Source organism: Bombyx mandarina, chromosome 21 (genome assembly GCF_030267445.1).
Source record: "Bombyx mandarina strain Sakado chromosome 21, ASM3026744v2".
Lineage (NCBI taxonomy): Eukaryota > Metazoa > Arthropoda > Insecta > Lepidoptera > Bombycidae > Bombyx > Bombyx mandarina.
Genome location: NC_143227.1, coordinates 10,331,550 through 10,351,468, shown reverse-complemented (window position 1 = coordinate 10,351,468; position 19,919 = coordinate 10,331,550). Strand labels below are relative to the sequence as shown.

The following is a 19,919-nucleotide window of genomic DNA, read 5'->3' as shown; positions in this document are numbered from 1 at the left end:
TGGAGCTCTGTCAGAATGGATATATTTGTTCAGCGAACGGTTCATCGTATGCGTAATATACGTCTGCAACACCAAATTGATTTCAATAATTAGTTATAATTCCGGGCCATTACCAATACCAAGCTACCTGCTCTATGGATTTGTGGCAACGCCTACGCAGGAATATTTACTGAGTGAATACCTGATCCATGAAATATGACCTCGCAGTAACGACCCCTTGTTTGTCAATTAAGATTTTTACTCTTCATGCGCAGGGGTCTCCGGACAACGTCAGATTAATTAAGGGATGTTCGAAATATTTATACCAGGATCGAAAAATATTCACTCTTTTTTTGTATTAATTTCTCGACCGCTATTTCGATGTCCGTGACTGCAAATTCTCCTTTAATCAGACAAAGAGAAAGTTGGGTTGTTTTCTCTTTTCTCTTTCTAACTGATTTTCTTTTGTTAAGTAGCCATTAACGAGGGTTATCACTAAAGTAATAATTTAAATCAGTTCTCTTCCCACTTTTTTACGAAATTTCAATACGTAATCTAAATATGTATATCGGTGTAAGTGACTATGAAAATAAAACACTAGGTAATTAAAAAGAAACGTAAAACTATTCATTAAGTATTTTGTACTTCATATGTCCGAAATGTGTTTCTTGACAACTTTTTTTAATTGCTTAGAGGGACGGACGAGCTCACAGCCCACCTGGTGTTAAGTGGTTACTGGAACCCATAGACAACTACAACGTAAATGCGCCACCCACCTTGATATAAAAGTTCTAAGGTCTCAGTATGGTTACAACAGCTGCCCCACCCTTCAAACCGAAACGCATTACTGCTTCACGGCAGAAATAGACAGGGTATTGGTACCTACCCGTGCGGACTTACAGCACGTCCTGCCACCAGTAAAAACCACCAGTTGACAAAAAGTACAACTAACCTTAAGTTTGTGACATAACGTACCTAATTATACCTAGTCAGGTCATAAATTCTGTCACATGTTTAATGTAAAATAATTGAAACAAGTTTATTCATTATGTAACCATTCATATACCAAAATGAACTTAACAAAACATAGATTCTTATGACACTAAAGTTTATTCAAAATGACCTCCGTGATTTTGAATACAGGCCTTCAATCTGCAGGGCCAGTCGTCTATCGCAGCACGAACGAGGTCCATGTCAATATCGGCGGCTGCCTTAATCAAGGATGTCTTGAGTAACTCCAAATTGGGATGAGGCTTTGAGCACGCCGTTTCCTCCAAGTGTTGCCATATCTTGTAATCTAACGGATTCAAATCTGGACTGGAGGAGGGCCAGTCTTCGTGTCGGATAAAGTCGATTTCACGCGCCGCCAGCCAGTCTTGTGTGCTCTTCGCTCTATGAGCTGGCGCCGAATCTTGTTGGAATACCCAGTGCCTGTTATTGAACATGGTATGAGAAACAGGTTCCACAAGGTTCGTCAGGACTGTATTTTGATACACAACTGCATTCGTTTTTACACCTTTCTCACAAAAATGTACCTCTGTTAAGCCCCAATAAGAAACTCTCAACCATACCGTGAGCGAGGATGGAAAATGACCTCGTTGGACACGCGGAATATGGTTGCTCGCTTCTTCACTACTGTGTGCATACACCTTATCATTTTGTTTGTTGTAGCTCTCTTCTACGGTAAAAATTTTTTCATCCGAAAAAAGAATTTCCCGATATTTTTTTCCCGCGTACCGCTTCAACAAAGCGCGGCATCTCGACGAGCATTCAAACGATGTCCTGTTTTTCTTCGATATGCCCGAAGCCCTAAGTCTTCATTTAACACCCTTTTCACCGTGGTTCTGCTTAACCCCATCTGAAGGGCCAACAGTTTCTGCTTACGTTTGGGATTTCTTTGAATTCGCGCCTTCACAGCTTTTATCACTGCTGGAGTCCTAACAGACCGAGGGCGACCACTTCTTGACCTGTCATCTACACTAGAGTCTTCATTGTATCGTTTGATGGTACGATAAACGAATCTTTTGGTTATCATCAAAATTTTCAGTATGTTAAAAATTTGAATTGGCGCGTAACCGCAACGATGCAACGCAATAACTGCAACACGGTCTTCTTTAAGCGTCCACTCCATATTTAAAAATGAGTAAAATTCTAAAAGTATACATTTTTGTTTTCATGAACAATTCGAAATTCGAATTCAATAAACTTTTTTGTGGCCAGCATTCTAAAAGAAAAGTTTTTACTACTTATGACCTGACTAGTTATATACTGGACATATGGCACTGAGCTTAGTCTTTCTATAGGCCCAATGTAGGTCTAGTCAGGATGATTCGACAAATATATTGTTTATTTTCAATTTATTTTCACGTTTATCATGTACCAGCTAACTTCGCTATCACAAAATGATTCCTCGTTGACGCACGTAGACAGACGGTACGATGGCGCCAGTTTAGCTATATTTAACCTGAGTAAAGTCACAGAGCACGTTACTCCATAATCTTCTGCGCGGTGAGTGAAGGATACGATATAGAGATGTTAACAGGAAACGGTTAGTTCATACGTTCACACAAAACTTCCTTGTTTTATTTGGATAATCGTCATCTTTACGCCCTTATCTTTACTTGAACCTGTGTACCATGGTTCATTTGCGGACTAACAAAAATAATGATAACCTCTTAGTTAAATAAATATAAGGTGAAATTTGTATTTAATAATTAGAAATAATATAGTAATCTTAGTTGAGAAGGCCTACTTGTTTGTGATTATTTTTTGTTTATTTTCTTTTCTTTTCATTTATCGATTATTATTATCTGATAAATAAATGAATTATTATTATTATCACATATTATCTGGGGTCGGTATGTCCTCGTATCAGGCTACTTAAGGCTTCGGCACGAGTTGAACGGCAGCCTGTCTGACGATAACCTTCTATCTATATCTCCAGTAGTATCCCCATCGCAACGTTCCATATGAAGTAACTTTGGTTTTCTAACGTAATTTCGGCTTTATTATGAAAATATTGAAAAATACATAAAATCCTTGTTTAACCTGAATAGTGATCTAGAGAAATTATTATCGAGTAAGACTTTTTTTTTGGCGTCACATCAATTGCTGAAGACTATAATATGTAACTAGACTGACATTTCTCAGATCGATTCATATCAGAAGTTTTTTCATTTCTCTCGGTTCTAAGTCTTTTTAAGGCATGGATCAAAGAACGATATTATCTATTATAGAGAATTAAGAGAGCGAAAATTGAATAAATATATTTACATAGCAAACTATGCGCCCAAATCTATATAAACGTATGTAAATAATTCATCACACTGAATTGATAACGACACACTCACACACAGCTACTAATCACCTCTATAAACATAATTTGTAGACAAATTTGTAAACGCGATCGTGTCTCAAGTGATCAGAGATTACTTACAAGCCACAGCGCTGTAATATTAGTTCAATTTATACTATGTTACTTAGACGTTACGACACAGTTTCCTTTTGGTTCTGTTACCTAAAATAGAAAAGTAAATATCGCGGTGCCAATATTATTGAAATAATTGCCATTATATATTGAGAAGTATTGTAGAATAAAAAATGCGTACCACTAGTGTGTGACGTCAGAAGTTAAGAGCAATTAAGATAATAATCTTGTCGACGTCGCCCAAATCACGTCATTACGGATCCTCCCGGTCCATTAACGGTGCTTTTAGGTACCACAAGCACCGGTCACCGTCCTCGTCGAACCCGTCACTAGCGACGAAAGGCTCGACGAGCGAATTAATCCATAGACATAGCCCACTAAGTTTCTCGCCGGATCTTCTCAGTCGGTCGCGTTTCCGATCCGGTGGTAGATTTTGCGAAGCACTGCTCTCGCTAGGGCCAGTGTTAGCAACACTCCGGTTTGAGTCCCGTGAGCTCACCTACATGTTAGGGCGAAGCTGAAATAGCCTCTCAAGGCTATCAGTATTGGTAGGGAAAAAAAGGAAAAAATTTATAAGAATCAGTTGATTTTTCTTTCAGGTACGTTAAGTGTACAAAGGTGCTCACGATTAGTAGCCGGCAATGAATAGGCTTTTTTATTTTGTCTTACATCGCTGGCTACTATCAGTTTTATATAGTCCAACTGCAATCTTTTTATTGATTTCGAAGACACACTACAGTGTACTTTATGGTGTGTGGACGCAGTCACAGAAGGAAGCCATCCAAACGTGCCTAATTAAATATTCGTGGTACGTTATACTAATTTTCAATGACAAATCTTATACCTTTAAACGAGCAATTCTTGTATATTAATATATGTATATATAATCGGAATCTCGGAAACGACTCCAACGACTTTTATAAAATTTAGTATACAGGGGCATTTCGGGGGCGATAAATCGATCTAGCTACGATTTATTTTCAGAAAATGTTGTTTTATTCGTGTTTTCAATAATCAACTCTTCCCAACATCTATTGGCGAATAATAATTTTTCTTAATTGAGGGCAACTATCCGCTTTAAAGACAAAACAAGATGGCGTTATCAAAAAAAAAAACCGAGCAAAGCTCGGTCATCATCTAGTATTCATAAACAGCGTAACTAAGGAAAAAGAAAGAACTAGATTTTTCAAAGATAGATTTGTTCACTGAATATGTAAGCATACATACTACTCTCAACATAAATTTACAGTTTACATACAAAGCACGTGTAGATGGGGTGCATCGCACAAACACTATGGGATGTGATTCCCATGACATCCACCCTAAAATTGAATCCATGTCCATCGTGTCATCGACATCGATGATAAACAGTAGAGAACCAGTAATTGTCATTTCATTATTTTATTTTTCAAGGCTAAAATTAAAATTTCACGCGATTTTAGATTTTAGAATTTTATAAGTTTGATACAAATATCTCATAGCATTAGCGGTATTAGCGCAGTTGTGATTTAGCTCCGGGGAAAGCCACCGATACTTCTAGGTAGATTTGCATATATCCAAGCTTTGCAATCGGTTTGTCAGTCTGCCAAGCAACGACATTAGCTCGACGTAGCGTCTACCTAATTACGTTTCCAAGCTAACTAGTGACCTTAAAATTTATGCCTCTCTCTCTCTTCGATCGGTTCCTCACTGCTGAGGATCGTGACTCCGTCCGATTTCGTCAACCAACTGTCTCCATCGATCCCGCCCTGCAGCCCGGTGGAGTGCGTCGCTGATAGGTATTCCCAGTTCCTCCGCTATTTGGTCCGACCATCGTTTGGGACCTCTACCCCTAGGCCTTTTTCCCTCTATTTTACCGGTCACCACAAGGCGTTCCAAATTGCTGGTATCCCTACGTGCAATATGACCAAAATACCGCAATATTCTTTGTAGGCAGATTGTGGATAGACGATGAATCTTTTCTATTTTTAACTGCCTGAGAATAGATATGTTGGTGCGGCGGGCCGTCCATGGTATTCGTAGCATACGTCGCCAGCACCACATCTCAAAAGCGTCGATTCTCTGCCTATCTGCGGCTTTGAGTGTCCACGTCTCTGCACTATATAGAGCAATGGAGAAGACAAGGGTGCGGACCAGATGTATTTTAGTTCGGTGGGTAATATTACGGTCTCTCCAGATTTTGCTCAGTTGGGTCATTGCAGATTTTGCCATGCCAGTCCGTCTCCGTATTTCCGGTTCGCTACTTCCTTTGTTGGTAATCAGTGAGCCAAGGTATAGGAACTGGGTTACGGTTTCGTAGTCATGTAGGAGATTGTTGCGTTGGATAGCTTTGAAACGGTCAATAATCATTAGCTTGGTCTTGGATTTATTAATAGCAAGCCCCATTTCCATACTGACAGTTTCCAGTTTGTGAAGTAGCTCCACCATTTCATTTTCCGATGAAGCGAAGAGGGTGGTATCGTCCGCGTACCTGAGATTCGATATCTTTACTCCGCCTATCTTTATGCCACCTTCCCAACCATCTAAAGTTTGTCGCATTATGTGTTCTCCATAGATATTAAAAAGGATGGGAGATATCACGTATCCTTGGCGAACACCCTTATGGAATTTATGCCAATTACAATTAATTTAGTACTACAGACACTAAACGCACCACCTATCTCCCGTCAAAGGTACTGGGTATACTGATGAATTATTAATTAACCTTTACTAAGCATACAGTTACAAATATACAACATTTTTCTACTTAATCGCCTAAGCGAAGCGCATATTGAAACTATTGATATTAAAATTTTAAATAATAGTTTTTTTAAACACTTTCTGCATAACCCTGTGACGTCACAAATCCGCTTGCTAAGCACTCAACCACTCACAACGCATTCTACATCCACGAACTATTCAAATACTGTTTTAACAAACTTTGAAGTACATCAAAATAAAAATAAAACGAATTTCAATCTTGATGTAACGTAATAAAGACCATTTTAGTGCCTAAACGAACAATTCATGATCACTATGATCCTTGTTTTAAGGTGGTAAGGTTGATTTTCAATGTAATTTTGAGACAGAATACACTGTAGATTTGTATGAATAGTTTCGTTCTGAACAACTGCCATTTTGTAATCGTAAAGTGCATTTTGTCAATATGGAGGGTGCAATTATTGGGGTATTTAATCCGACGTTATTATATTTAACATTTATATGTTGTTTTTACATAGCACAAATGTAAGTACATTTTCATTCGCGTGTAGACTGAAATTTGCGGGTAGGATGCTGGGAGCAGACAAATCTGTCTACTCTCTGGTCTGTTATTTCCCGCCTACCTTAGGCTAAGGGGCCATTCTCTTCACGTGGAGCGGTATGTGAGCTCACGGGCTCAACTTGAGAGAATTTGCCAAAACTAGTCCGAGTAAGAGCCGTGCCTCGCAGTATCTACCACCGGATCGGAATCGCGACCCACTGTATATACATATATAATAATAATAAGTAAGTACAATGCATATGCCACTATCGAAAAATTAAAATACCTTAATTAAATTAGTTATATTGCGTGACAATTATTTTTTATATCACGCCCAATTGTTACAAGCCTATATTTAGGAATGTTCTCGATTTTACGAAGCCGAATTAGTTCATTACAAACAACATCATCCTGAAAGTCGAGAAACTAATTTTAAACGAAAGGAATTCATAAAATTCGAAGGAGGAAACGATTAAAGTTTGCACAGCCATTAGCAATGTTTGGCCCCCCGTGCCGAACTCGCTACCAAATTAAATGGCAATCGATTTCAAGTAGCACCCCGGTATTGGCGAATACTAAACTCCCGTTCAGGAAATTTGGTTAGACACCGATTTCTCTTTCTTTTTTTATTGCATAGGTTGACGAGCTCACAGCCCACCTGGTGTTAAGTGGTTACTGGAGCCCATAGACATCTACAACGTAAATTTATCACCCACCTTGAGATAAGTTCTCAGGTTTCAGTGTAGTTACAACGGCTGCCCCGCCCGTCAAACCGAAACGCATTACTGCTTCACGGCAGAAATAGGCAGGGTGGTGGTACCTACCCGTGCGGACTCACAAGAGGTCATACCACCTGTGAGTACCTCATCTATTTATATAAAAGTCGATGTTTAACGTAGAAGTGAGAACGGCTGGACTGGCTTCTTTAAAATTTTCAGGAAATTTTCAGATTGACCTAACCGATGATCCGCCAAAGACTGTTTGGCAGTGATCAGTACAAATTAGAATCAACGATCGGCCAGCAAAGCGCGACTGGTATGATTAGTTGAACATAAATTGTAAAATACTTAATGAAAAATTCAGTCCGCGGTATATTTTTAATACGCTTTTATTAGCTTCATACGTATGTTAGTGTGTAACGGAAACTTTGAACATGATTTTGACCCCCTCCAAAACGTCGGATTAACTCGAAATTTGGCATACTTATTAAGGATCGATAACAATTCAATATTTTAAACAGTTTGATCCGTTATCCTTACTAGGATAATCAGGATTAGCGTTTTTTGTTCTCCTGAGACCCGGAGTGCCTGCGTCAAGACCAAGAAAGGAAACTACCAGGCGCGCCGATCACCTACTTCTCGGATAAGTTACCAACTGATTCAGATGAAATTTATAAAAAATTGAAAAAAAAAATTGAAAAAATTGAAAAATTCAACAAAAAAATTAAAAATAAATAATAGTTTAAAAAAACTAAAAACTACGCTTTTATAGAAAATCCAACTATAAAAATATAAATAAATTTTAATAAATATGAATTAAAAATAGTGTAAGAACAAAACATTATTTTTACTCGAGACATCGATAAAATTCAAACGCTATCAATTCGTAGAATATCAATTAGCCATTAGTTTTTTGGCAACGACAATGTACGAATATTAAAATGTTGAAAACTTCAATTGTATCGATACGAAAAATATGGTTTAGCCTCTTTGTATCTAACGTCAGCTTCACAGCCTCAAATACGACTATCTTTACGGGAATCAAAAGAGCCTAAAGAAGGAAATATCCTAATTAAATATGGATGCAACGTAATGAGTTATGCAAATATCGTAGACGGCGGCTAACGACCAGGGGATGTTCGGGGGTTTGTTTTTAAGGGGATGCTGTACTGTTAGACGAATCATTCCAAGTATTTAAAGTGGAGAATCTTAGGCACCGTTTCTTAGGGTACAAAAAGGAAGGGTTGCGTTGTTCTGTTTGTTTAATATTTGGTTCGAAGCTTATTGCTTTCATAAAAGCGCTTGTGCTTGTTCGTAGATAAATTTAAATATAAGTGATTCAATTTTTGGAAAAGAAAGTTTTTTTTTTCGTTACGTAATTTCAACAGTTTGAATTCAATATTCGTAATAAATTGTATTATGTATACGTATTTCTATTTAATTCGAGCAAATAATATAACAACGACCTTACAGTCTTCTTGATGCTGAACTGCTACCGGAAGAGTTATGTGGTATAAATCTATTAACAGTTATTCCGCCCTTCAAACTCATGAATTAATTTCGCCAGTAAATTCATTTAATTAATTAAGCTAGTTTGTGAGAGGTTATTATTGTGAGCTGTTGTTTGAAAATATTCTATGTGGAGTGCTCTGAAGAATAACCCTCATATCGTGGCCGCTCATATTCGGCTCAGACGACAGAGCAACTCAAAACGACCAGCGCCCAAAATATGTCTTATCGGATCATCCGGATCCACCTCGGTGCCTTTAGGCTCTCCGAATCCGATTCGGTGGTAGATTCAGCGAAGCAAGCACTGGTCTGAGGCTAGTGTTAGCAAAATCTTTCAGATTGAGCCCTTGCGCTCACCAACCCTGCGAGTAGCTGGAATAGCTTGGCTCCAAACGATTAGGTGGGGAAAATAATAATGTAAGGAATTGTTTGAAAAGAATCCGATGTCTTCTATAATCGTTGTTATTGGAGCAGCTCTCCCCTCTCCCGATAGTAAAAAAGCATCGAGTTCGTCTATAATGCGTTTCAAGGAGACATATGGTACTTGTCTTTAAAGTAAACTGTTGTTCTCGGTGTGATAGTGTTATGACAATGTTGTTCTCTTGTGGCCTCTGGAATTTCTACTGTCTACGAACGCTCTTGATTAGTTATGTACCTTTTGTCTGTAGATAGACAAGCATACGGTCCATCTAGCTGTGAGCGATAACTATTGCGTATGTCAGCAATGTTAGAGGTCCAGCCAAACCGCTGCCTACTATAATTCTGTGAATATTGAATATACTCTCTAATATACTCTAAAATATAGTCTAAAGTATTTCTAATGAAATACGTACTTAACAAATGTTCACGATTGACTTCCACGGTGAAGGAATAACATCATGTAATAAAAATCAAACCCGAAAAATTATAATTTGCGTAATTACTGGTGGTAGGACCTCTTGTGAGTCCGCATGGGTCGATGCCACCACTCTGCCTATTTCTGTCGTGAATCAGTAATGCGTTTCAGCTTGAATGGTGCGGCAGCCGTTGTAACCATACTGAGACCTTAGAACTTATGTCTCAAGGTGGGTGGCGCATTTTGTCGATATGTATGAGCTCCGGTAACCACTTAACACGAGGTGGGCTGTGAGCTCGTCCACGCATCTAGGCAACAAAAAAAATTAAAACTCTAACTCTTCGATCACATCGTAAATTGTTTACTGTAGTTTAAGCATAATTGAATACCCTCGTAAGCAAACCTCTTTAATAAAACTTCACCGATTCATGAAAATGCAAAATCTTTATGAATTTTGTATGTAGTCCGTACCTTAATGCGACTTGTTCGGAAAAAGTGCTTGTTGTTCAGAACTCATTATAATAAATGAATACGGGTCGCCATTTGGCTTAAGCGGCCAGCTATATAAATTATGAAGTATTCCTCGTCCTCCGAAACTAGAACAAAAGTGGTATTATATTAAAATATTAAGGTGGAACAATGGAACAATTTCACTCGTATTTTATAGGGGATGAACGGTCCTGACTTGTGTCAAGCGTAGGGTTTAAGCGCTGAAGATCGCAAGGATTTCCTTTTTTAAGATCGATTAAAAAAATAAAATCATAAATTAGATACAATGGTAGCTAGGTATCACTAGGTAGAGTTAGTCCGGATATCCTATAGCTATGTATACAATCATGGTATACTTAAAAACGCGTCATCTGACTTGAAAATTGTGGACTTCAATGAAATTACTTGAAATGGGCGGTTACCGAAAATAGGCGGTCTTTCGTGAATCCTGCAAATAATAATATTATTTCGGAGGAAAAAATACTTGAATTAGCGTGTATTTATTAATTACATTTCATGATCTTGATAGTGAATAAAGTCTAAGGGGAGAGTATAATCTGATAATGTGCATAGACGCCTAGAAAGCCTTGAGGGAAAGCTGACGATAAAACGTACGTATGGAAGACAGAACAGTCCAAAGCACCATAAAAAAATTCATTTCTTTGTTGTATTTCCATATTTTTTTATTATTTTTTTATTGCTTAGATGGTTGGACGAGCTCACAGCCCACCTGGTGTTAAGTGGTTACTGGAGCCCATAGACATCTACAACGTAAATGCGCTACCCACCATGAGATATAAGTTTCTAAGGTCTCAAGTATAGTTACAACGGCTACCCCACCCTTCGAACCGAAACGCATTACTGCTTCACGGCAGAAATTGGCGGGGTGGTGGTACCGACCCGTGTGGACTCCCAAGAGGTCCTACCACCAGTGATTACGCAAATTATAATTTTTGCGGGTTTGATTTTTATTACACGATGTTATTCCTTCACCGTGGAAGTCAATCGTGAACATTTGTTGAGTACGTATTTCATTAGAAAAATTGGTACCCGCCTGCGGGATTCGAACACCGGTGCATCGCTACACACGAATGCACCGGACGTCTTATCCTTTAGGCCACGACGACTTCCATTGTAGGTAGACGAGCATACCGCCCATCTAATGAGTGGTCAGCGTCACTCACAGACGTCAGCAATTCCAGGGGCACAGCCAAGCTGCTGTCTAATCTCACATCTTCACACAATCACAATCCAGATACCATAACCAAGGCCAAATATGTCACGCAATTGTAAATTATGAGGAAAATCGACCGCAAACATAAGGGACACGATCCAGTTAAATGAACAAGACTCTCCTACCACGTTACAATGAAATCATGAAATATTTATACAATTAGGATATGCACGTGCGTGTAAAAATGCCACATCCACCAAAATCGAGCTCCGCGCACTTTAACCCCCAAAAGGCGACGTTACATTTTAATAAAATTCTTCTGCAAACATTAATGAGGTCCGCGTACCGAACAAGCAGCTCCATTGTGCTCTCACGTCGCGCCATTATGATTTTAACCGAGATAATGCACGGGAAATGACGGGACGGGCCAAAAGAAATTTAATTCGCGTAACGATGAAAGGGTTATGGGGTCGGCTTTGATAAATAAAGCCGGGAGGGACCCCGAGGATATTACGGGCCCTTTTTCGCTCTACATATTGATATTAATGCTTGTGATTTTGTCAAAATTGCGCGCCGGCCTCCGCGTTCCGGCGGAGCGGGTTATGTTTTGTTATTTTTTTTTAAAATATCCGTTATTCATACCGTAATCGTCAGAGTAATGTGACGGTTAAGTATATAAGTAAATACACCAATAACTTTATGGTATGTTTTTTTAAAACAGATATATCTTAATTTGGTAAAACCATTTTAAATTTAACACTGATACTTAGCAAAATTGCAAAAATTTTATAGGTTATTTAGGGGATGCCAGCTTAACATGGCCAAAAATGTTGATTTCGTTGATCTACTGCTTTTTTAGCGTTACTCTATATAATGTAATAAGTTTCCGAATATTAGACACATTAAATAAACCGCAAAAACAATCTATTATGTATACAACGTATTTGTTTCATCGATACACGAAATCTCTTGCTCCTGGCCACGGATTAATTAAAACTACTCCTGAATTCCGAAACTAACGAATTACTTAAGTAACTAACCCGAAAACCATTTTCGATATCCCCTAATCCCGCCCCGCTTATATGTAGCGAGTTTAAATTAATAAAATCCCGCGTGCTCTCAGACAAAATCCCAAAAGTGGGAGAAACTCCGAAACCTGTCTGTATCAGATGCTTCATTAATATTTTCTGTATCATCCGCGTAATTAAGAGGGCCTAAGCGACCGTCGCACCCGTGGGAGGGTTGGAAAGGAATTTTGTTCTCGAAAATTAATTAGCATTTTTTTTACAACAATCATAGTGTAGTACGCTATGTTTGTATCTCCATTAATAAGCGGTGTATGCGATGAAAAACGTTTATGAGATGTCATATTAAAAATATATACTTGATATATAATTGAAAAACCAATAGATAGTAAATTCTGTTGATTAAATATATTATCCAGTGGCAAGCCATTTTACGCATATTTTTTTTCTACCTAAGCTTAGGTGACAAGTAGGTGAACTCACGGGGCTCAAACCTGACGACGTTGCTAATACTAAGAGCAGTGCTTGGTAGAATTTATAAACAGATTAGAAACGCGACCCACTGAGAAGATCTGGCGAGAAACTCAGTGGGCTGTGTCTGTGAGTTAATTTACTCGCAGAGCCCTTCGTCAGCGACGGGTTCGGCGAGAAAGATGACCGGTGCTTGAGGTACATTTAAGCACCGTTAGTGGATTGGGAGGATCCGAAATGACGTGTAAGCTGGAATATCGTTTGGTTAAAGACACTGAAAGTGCGATCAACAATATATGAAGTCGTCGTGGCCTAAATCCCGCAGGCAGGTAAAAAAAATCTAGTGAAAGACGGCCTTAATACATATTCACGATTGACTTCCACGGTGAAGGAACAACATGAAATCCGAAAAATTTATAATTATCGTAACGACTGGTGGTGGAATTGCGTCTTATGAGCCCGCTTGGAAAACCATCGCTCTACCTGTTACACAGTTTTTGTGGTCACGGACGACTAAACTTTTATTTGTAGATATTTTAAATTTACCTTAACTAAGATTAGACAGTTAGAGTAGTTCGTAATTACGTCTACGGCACGCGGAAACCGAAGAAAATAGAGTTAAATTTATTTAGAAAAATTACGTATTTCAAAAAATTTCTTTTTTTTTAATTTCCTAAATGCGAATCCAGACGCCAAATACGATGTACCCTTACAGCGCTATCGATGACCGTCGTGATTAGAAAGTGCACACTTGTAATACGTATTGGTATAATTAAAATATTTTGCCGCACGACTCTGACCTCTATATCGTCAGCGTGAAGGCGTCTCCGACCTCCAGACGACTTTTTGAAATTTCGGCAGCAATGTACGGTTTGCAGAACGAGTTAATGTTTTTATACAAAAAAAAAAAGTACTTAATTAACCAGGGTCAATGATCAGACATGAATTCGACCATCCATGTTCAGACATCTAAGTCACAATTGTATAGTATAAAAGGTCTCCCATCCTTCAACTCGGAATGTCTTGTGGCAGATATATTAGATATGGTACAACCCGTGCGAGCTTATAATTATAATTACCTTACAATCTACAATTACAATTAATTACAATACACCTTACTTTGATTACATTTTTATTATTATTATACACTTTATTCTTTTATCCTGGAACTTATTTGTGAGCATTTAAAAACGTTTGAATAATCAATAATGAGATGTAAATTGATATATTATACCGAAAAAGCGCTGTTTTGTAATTGGATTCTGATCATGTCCTTAACTTTCGAGAACAAAACATTAAATAAACAATTTTGTACAAAACAAAACGAGAACAATTTAATATGCACGACATTTTTGCTATCGGTACCGGTAGTTACGACAAGTCCAAACATAATATTTCACTATCAAATTCACACGATCGGATCCGAGCATCTGTCACGATCTTTGGTGTACGCAACTTGTTTAACTACGGCCACTAAACTAGCGAAAAAATGTTATTAGCGAAACGAAATCGCTGAGTGGGCGTGAAGACGTTTTAGTAAACATAGGAGTATATACTTTTTATACTTTGATACAACATTCCAAATATAAATCCTCAAGCTATTCGGGCACATCTCTCGTAGTGAGAACTCCATTGAGCAGTTGGTGGTCCAAAGGTAAGTTGAGGGCAAAAGGTCTCGCGGACGATCTCCAACACGATAGACCGACCTCGTAAAATATGTGACTCACTCCAACATAAATGATTGCTCTTACTATGCGAAACAGCGTGCCACATGGCGTCGCATCGCGAGAGCATCGGTATCGCAAGATTCGACTGATGCATGACCACGACCACTCTGTCAAGAGTGTGCGATTAGGAAGAATACTTTGATAGAGAAACGCGACACGATAACCCTCTTATTTTAGCAGCCGCTCATTACATATCCGATTCGGGCGTGGCAGCTACCCAAAGCCTCCGTCGCCCTAAGCTTATACGTATTGTCTGATCCTCTGCATCTGCTCTCGGTGCTTTTAGGCTCTTCAAGCACCGGTCACCTTCCTTGTCGAACTCCTCAATCACACAGAAGAATATACACTTATTGAATAGATATATTAGTGTGCTTCTTTCCTTCATTCAGAACACCGTTCCTTTTGGAGTGAAACAATAAGTAGGTACTGGGTGGTCGTTTATAGAGTATTTTTTGAAACTGATTAAGCAGCATGGATATTGGGATTGATACTTTTGGTATTTTAAACTCGATAATGAATCAAACCTCTTGAGTGTTTTTTTTATTGACCTTGTAGACAGAAGAGCGTACGGGCCACCTGATGGTGAGTGGTTATTGGCAATGGTAGGATCAGAGCATACCTGCTGCCTACCGTTAAGTACTCTAAAATGTCTTCATTAGATTCTCCATTAAACTAGTGGTCTTTAACAACGAGTACCTGGGCCATGAACAATGCCAATGGCAACAGGTATTCTAGCAACCGTGACCGTGCTTGAGCACCCATAATTTTCAGGCCACTCTCTAACTTACACTTATTTATTTATTCGCCATACTCCTACCTACAACTTTGTCGTTTTCCCTGGCAGTAAAATGTCACCGAGTCCCCATTGAAAATTGGTGCATCTAATTTAATGGCCACACACGGATACCTAGCACGCATCACTTGTTTTAATATTCTCATTATTTTTACACGTAACGTTAAATAGAAATATAGTTTTCTATGATTAACAGTACTTTCGTTAGGAGATTGATTATTCACATGTATATTTTCATAGTATTTAATTACACGCACGAATTAATTGAGTTATTTATAGTTGCGATGGTGTTTCTGTATTCCGCAACTATATTTATGATATGTTTTTGAATAATTATTCGTATTTTTGCCAAACGAAATTTCTATTGGTAAACTTGTTTTTATGAGAATTTTTATTGACTAATTCTTGAATTGTTGCATCACTAGTACGAATATGACTAAGTAGGTAATCAATGACTTTACAATCTACATTTTTGGTTGACTCTTTTAAGTTTTAGCTTTTGTGTTTTTTAAGATACCTAGAATAAGCCTATTGAAGCCTATCTTTCCTTTATATTTATACATATAAATAAAATTGGGGTATCTCTTTGTAATATTGAAATAACCGCTTTTTACTACATGCATATGAATATATATACGGTACATACACCAAAATAGCATTTTTTACAATTTTTGTCTGTCTGTCTGTCTTTTTTTTTTTTTTTTTTTTTTATTGCTTAGATGTGTGGACGAGCTCACAGCCCACCTGGTGTTAAGTGGTTACTGGAGCCCATAGACATCTACAACGTAAATGCGCCACACACCTTGAGATATAGTTCTAAGGTCTCAGTATAGTCACAACGGCTGCCCCACCCTTCAAACCGAAACGCATTACTGCTTCACGGCAGAAATAAGCAGGGTGGTGGTACCTACCCGCGCGGACTCACAAGAGGTCCTACCACCAGTAATTACGCAAATTATAATTTTGCGGGTTTGATTTTTATTGCACGATGTTATTCCTTCACCGTGGAAGTCAATCGTGAACATTTGTTGAGTACGTATTTCATTAGAAAAATTGGTACCCGCCAGCGAGATTCGAACACCAGTGCATCGCTCGATACGAATGCACCGGACGTCTTATCCTTTAGGCCACGACGACGTCTGTCTGTCTGTTTGTTCCGGCTAATCTTCGGAACGGCTGGACCGATTTTGACGGGACTTTCACTGATAGGTAGCTGATGATATAAGGAGTAACTTAGGCTTTACTTTTTTTAGACTAGCCTCGCCCCGCGGCGTCACCCGCGGTACGACAAATTACAGCGGGTAGCATCGCGGGACTCAGCTATCAATAATAAAATTTAATGTTTCCGAAGAGAAGCAAGGGCGGGTCGCTAGTTTTACATAAAACTGCTATAAGCGATACGCTGCTTCAAAACATTTTCTTATAGAGGGCTTCGAATTTAATTTTTTTTTTTTTTTTTAATTTACGGCCAATGGTTACAAGACCTTATAGCCTATCTTAAATTAATTTTCACGCATGGAGTACGCTTCGAATTTAATCATGAATGGTGTTGCCACAGGACCCGCAAGCCCGTTCCGTTATTCGAAATCGAATGATCACAAATTACGGCACGCATTGCGCTTTTAGTATTTCAGGTTCACAATCACGATGGTACCGCCCTCGCCTAGTTCGCTACGTATCTCGATTTAGGTGTGCGGATCAAATGATAGAAGACAGCGATTAAATATAAAAATCGTATTTTTATTGGCTTGGTTGGACCGGTCGATATTACACCCGACTACCCTCAAAAAACATACCTATTACTTCAACCCCCGCGTGATTGCAGCGGAAAATAAACAAAACTGCTATAGGCACACCGGATTTTCAGTGGCTAATGCCACTGCCTAAGAAGTTACGACTTGATGTCTACAGTTATGACATGAGATTAAGTTTGACCCTTTTAAAAGTATGAATGTTCTGGTAAAATAGGCTGAACCCACGTTCCATACTCGTATGGTGTCAAAATATCTGTTCAAAGTAATATGGTTAATAACTCGTTTCCAAGGAAAGTTCGCAGATTAGATACCATATAAATACGATTTCGTGCATGCCTACATATGTAGGTATGGTCGCTAATGCTTGCCATTTGTAGCCTGCTCACATATTATTCACATTGTTATTGATAGGTTTCTATTGCACTGGATGGGCAGTATAATCCATGTACATCTTTCTGGCTGGGACCAAGCCTCCTATAAGGTTCCCGTGCCCCTAACACTAGGCATATAGGGGACTGAAGATACTAGAGCCCCACACATTAAACGACTCTCTAGGACTCTCGTCTGACACCCGATCCTTGCTCGAGATAGAACCCGACCTAGGTAGAGGGATTCCACGGTCAACGCTACAACCGAACGCGCGGATTTCTCTAAGCACGATCGGCAATAATCGAGCCCCCTGCTCACGTACCTCGCGTTGAGTTATTAGATCCAAAAAACAATTATGCAATCAGTTATGACAGCATAGATTAAAGAACTGCTGTCCCGTCCTTCCTAGAGAAGATAAGAGCTAGCTTCTATCCTGTTCTGATTAGAATTCAGATTTGGATAATATATCGTTAACCCCATTATAACGTCTAATACGATCTGATAGTCGAAAAACCGCAACATCGATGTGTTATCTATCTATACCTATATATAAAAATGAATTGCTGTTCGTTAGTCTCGCTAAAACTCCAGAACGCTTGGACTGATTTTGGCTAATTATGGTCTTGAATTATTTGTGGAAGTCCAGAGAAGGTTTAAAAGGTAAATATGAAAATGCTCTGAATTAAATACAAAAAACAATTTTGTTTTTCCTTTGATGTGTCCCCCGTCGGGCGGATTCCTTTTGTTTGTTTTAAGTTTATTTTATACAAAAGTTTAGGTCTTTTATTTATCGATTGAGGCACTACGAAGTCTGCCGGGTCAGCTAGTTACTTATATATAATCACAAATACAAGCCGCTTAAATATATTCTACAAAGTGACGAAGTCATGATAGATTCAGGAAGTACATTACTTTACCAAACACTCTTTTTTTATACGTGGTATTTAACATATTTAAATCAAAATCATAATTTTCGCGAGTCGTAGATGTAAATAATAATACTGAGGATATCTTGTGAACCCGCACGGATAAGTACCACCACCCTGCCTATTTCTGCCAAGCAGTAAGGCGTGATCCACTGTGAATACTAGAGCAGTCGCTGTAGGTACTATAGAACTGAGACTTACAACTCATGGCTCAAGGCAGATGACGGCATGTATGCTGTTTATGTCCATGAGCTCCGGTAGCCACTTAAGACCAAAGAGGCCGTGAGCTCATTCAATTATCTCAGCAACAAAAAAAAGTTTATCATTTTCATTTTGATTATTTCGGAATTTTGCGGATTTTTTTTATTTATTGCATAGATGGTTGGACGAGTTCACAGCTCACCTGGTGTTAAGCCCATAGACATTTACGATGTAAATGCGCCACCCACCTTGAGATATAAGTTCTAAGATCTCAGTATAATTACAACGACTGCCCTACCCTACAAGCCGAAACGCATTACTGCTTCACGGCAGAGATAGGCAGGGCGGTGGTACCTACCCACGCGGACTCAGAAGAGGTCCTATCACCAGTTTATTTACTTGTTTCGCAGTAACAGACTATACCTAATACATTTTTATAATTTTCTCGATTCTCTCACAACATATACCAGAGACTCTGATCATTAACGCGCAAATCAGCTAATATCATCATTAATGTTCGCGCGACTAATACCTAATGATTAATGATGGGCTTATTGTGTTCAACGAGAGATATCGAACACGATTTCTTAATACGGTAATTAGATATGAAGTAACATCGGATTCTAAATGAGGGATTGCTCTTGATATGGCCCGGAGGTTTCCGAACGTGACGTCGGTCCAAGGACACAGACTGTTTGAAGCACGATAATCAGCTGTTCGTAATTAAGTTGTACATGGTAATATTTATTATATATTTAGGGGTAATTAAAGGTGCGTTTTATTTGGTACTAGCTGACCCGGCAGACTTCGTAGTGCCTCAATCGATAAATAAAAGACCTAAGCTGTTGTATAAAATAAACTTAAAACAAAAAAAAAGGAATCTGTCCGACGGGGGACACATCAAAGGGAAAACAAAATTGTTTTTTTTATTTATTTCCGAGTATTTTCATATTTATCTAACTTTTAAACCTTCTCTGGACTTCCACAAATAATTCAAGACCAAAATTAGCCAAATCGGTCCAGCCGTTCTCGAGTTTTAGCGAGACTAACGATCAGCAATTAATTTTTATATATATAGATAGATTAGTATCAACAGTTCGATTTTTTGCCCTACCTATTCGCTGGTAGCCTAAGAGGCTATTCCAGCTACGCCCGGACGAGTAGGTGAGCTCACGGTCTCAATCAAGCTCAAGCTCTAGCAAGAGCGGTTCTTCGCAGAATCTAGCACCGGATCGGAATTGCGACCCACTGAGAAGATCCGGCGAGAAACTCGGTGGATA

General features: G+C 38.7%; 1 long non-coding RNA gene across 1 annotated transcript in view; it reads left to right on the top strand.

The window, feature by feature from the left end:
• Nucleotides 1–18,336, top strand: part of LOC149500470 (uncharacterized) — a 62,226-nt gene extending 43,890 nt beyond the window's left edge. The window contains exon 2 of the long non-coding RNA XR_016324866.1: nucleotides 18,269–18,336. This is a non-coding gene — a long non-coding RNA (uncharacterized LOC149500470). The remainder of the gene's footprint in view (nucleotides 1–18,268) is intronic.
• The last annotated feature ends 1,583 nt before the right edge of the window (nucleotides 18,337–19,919 follow it).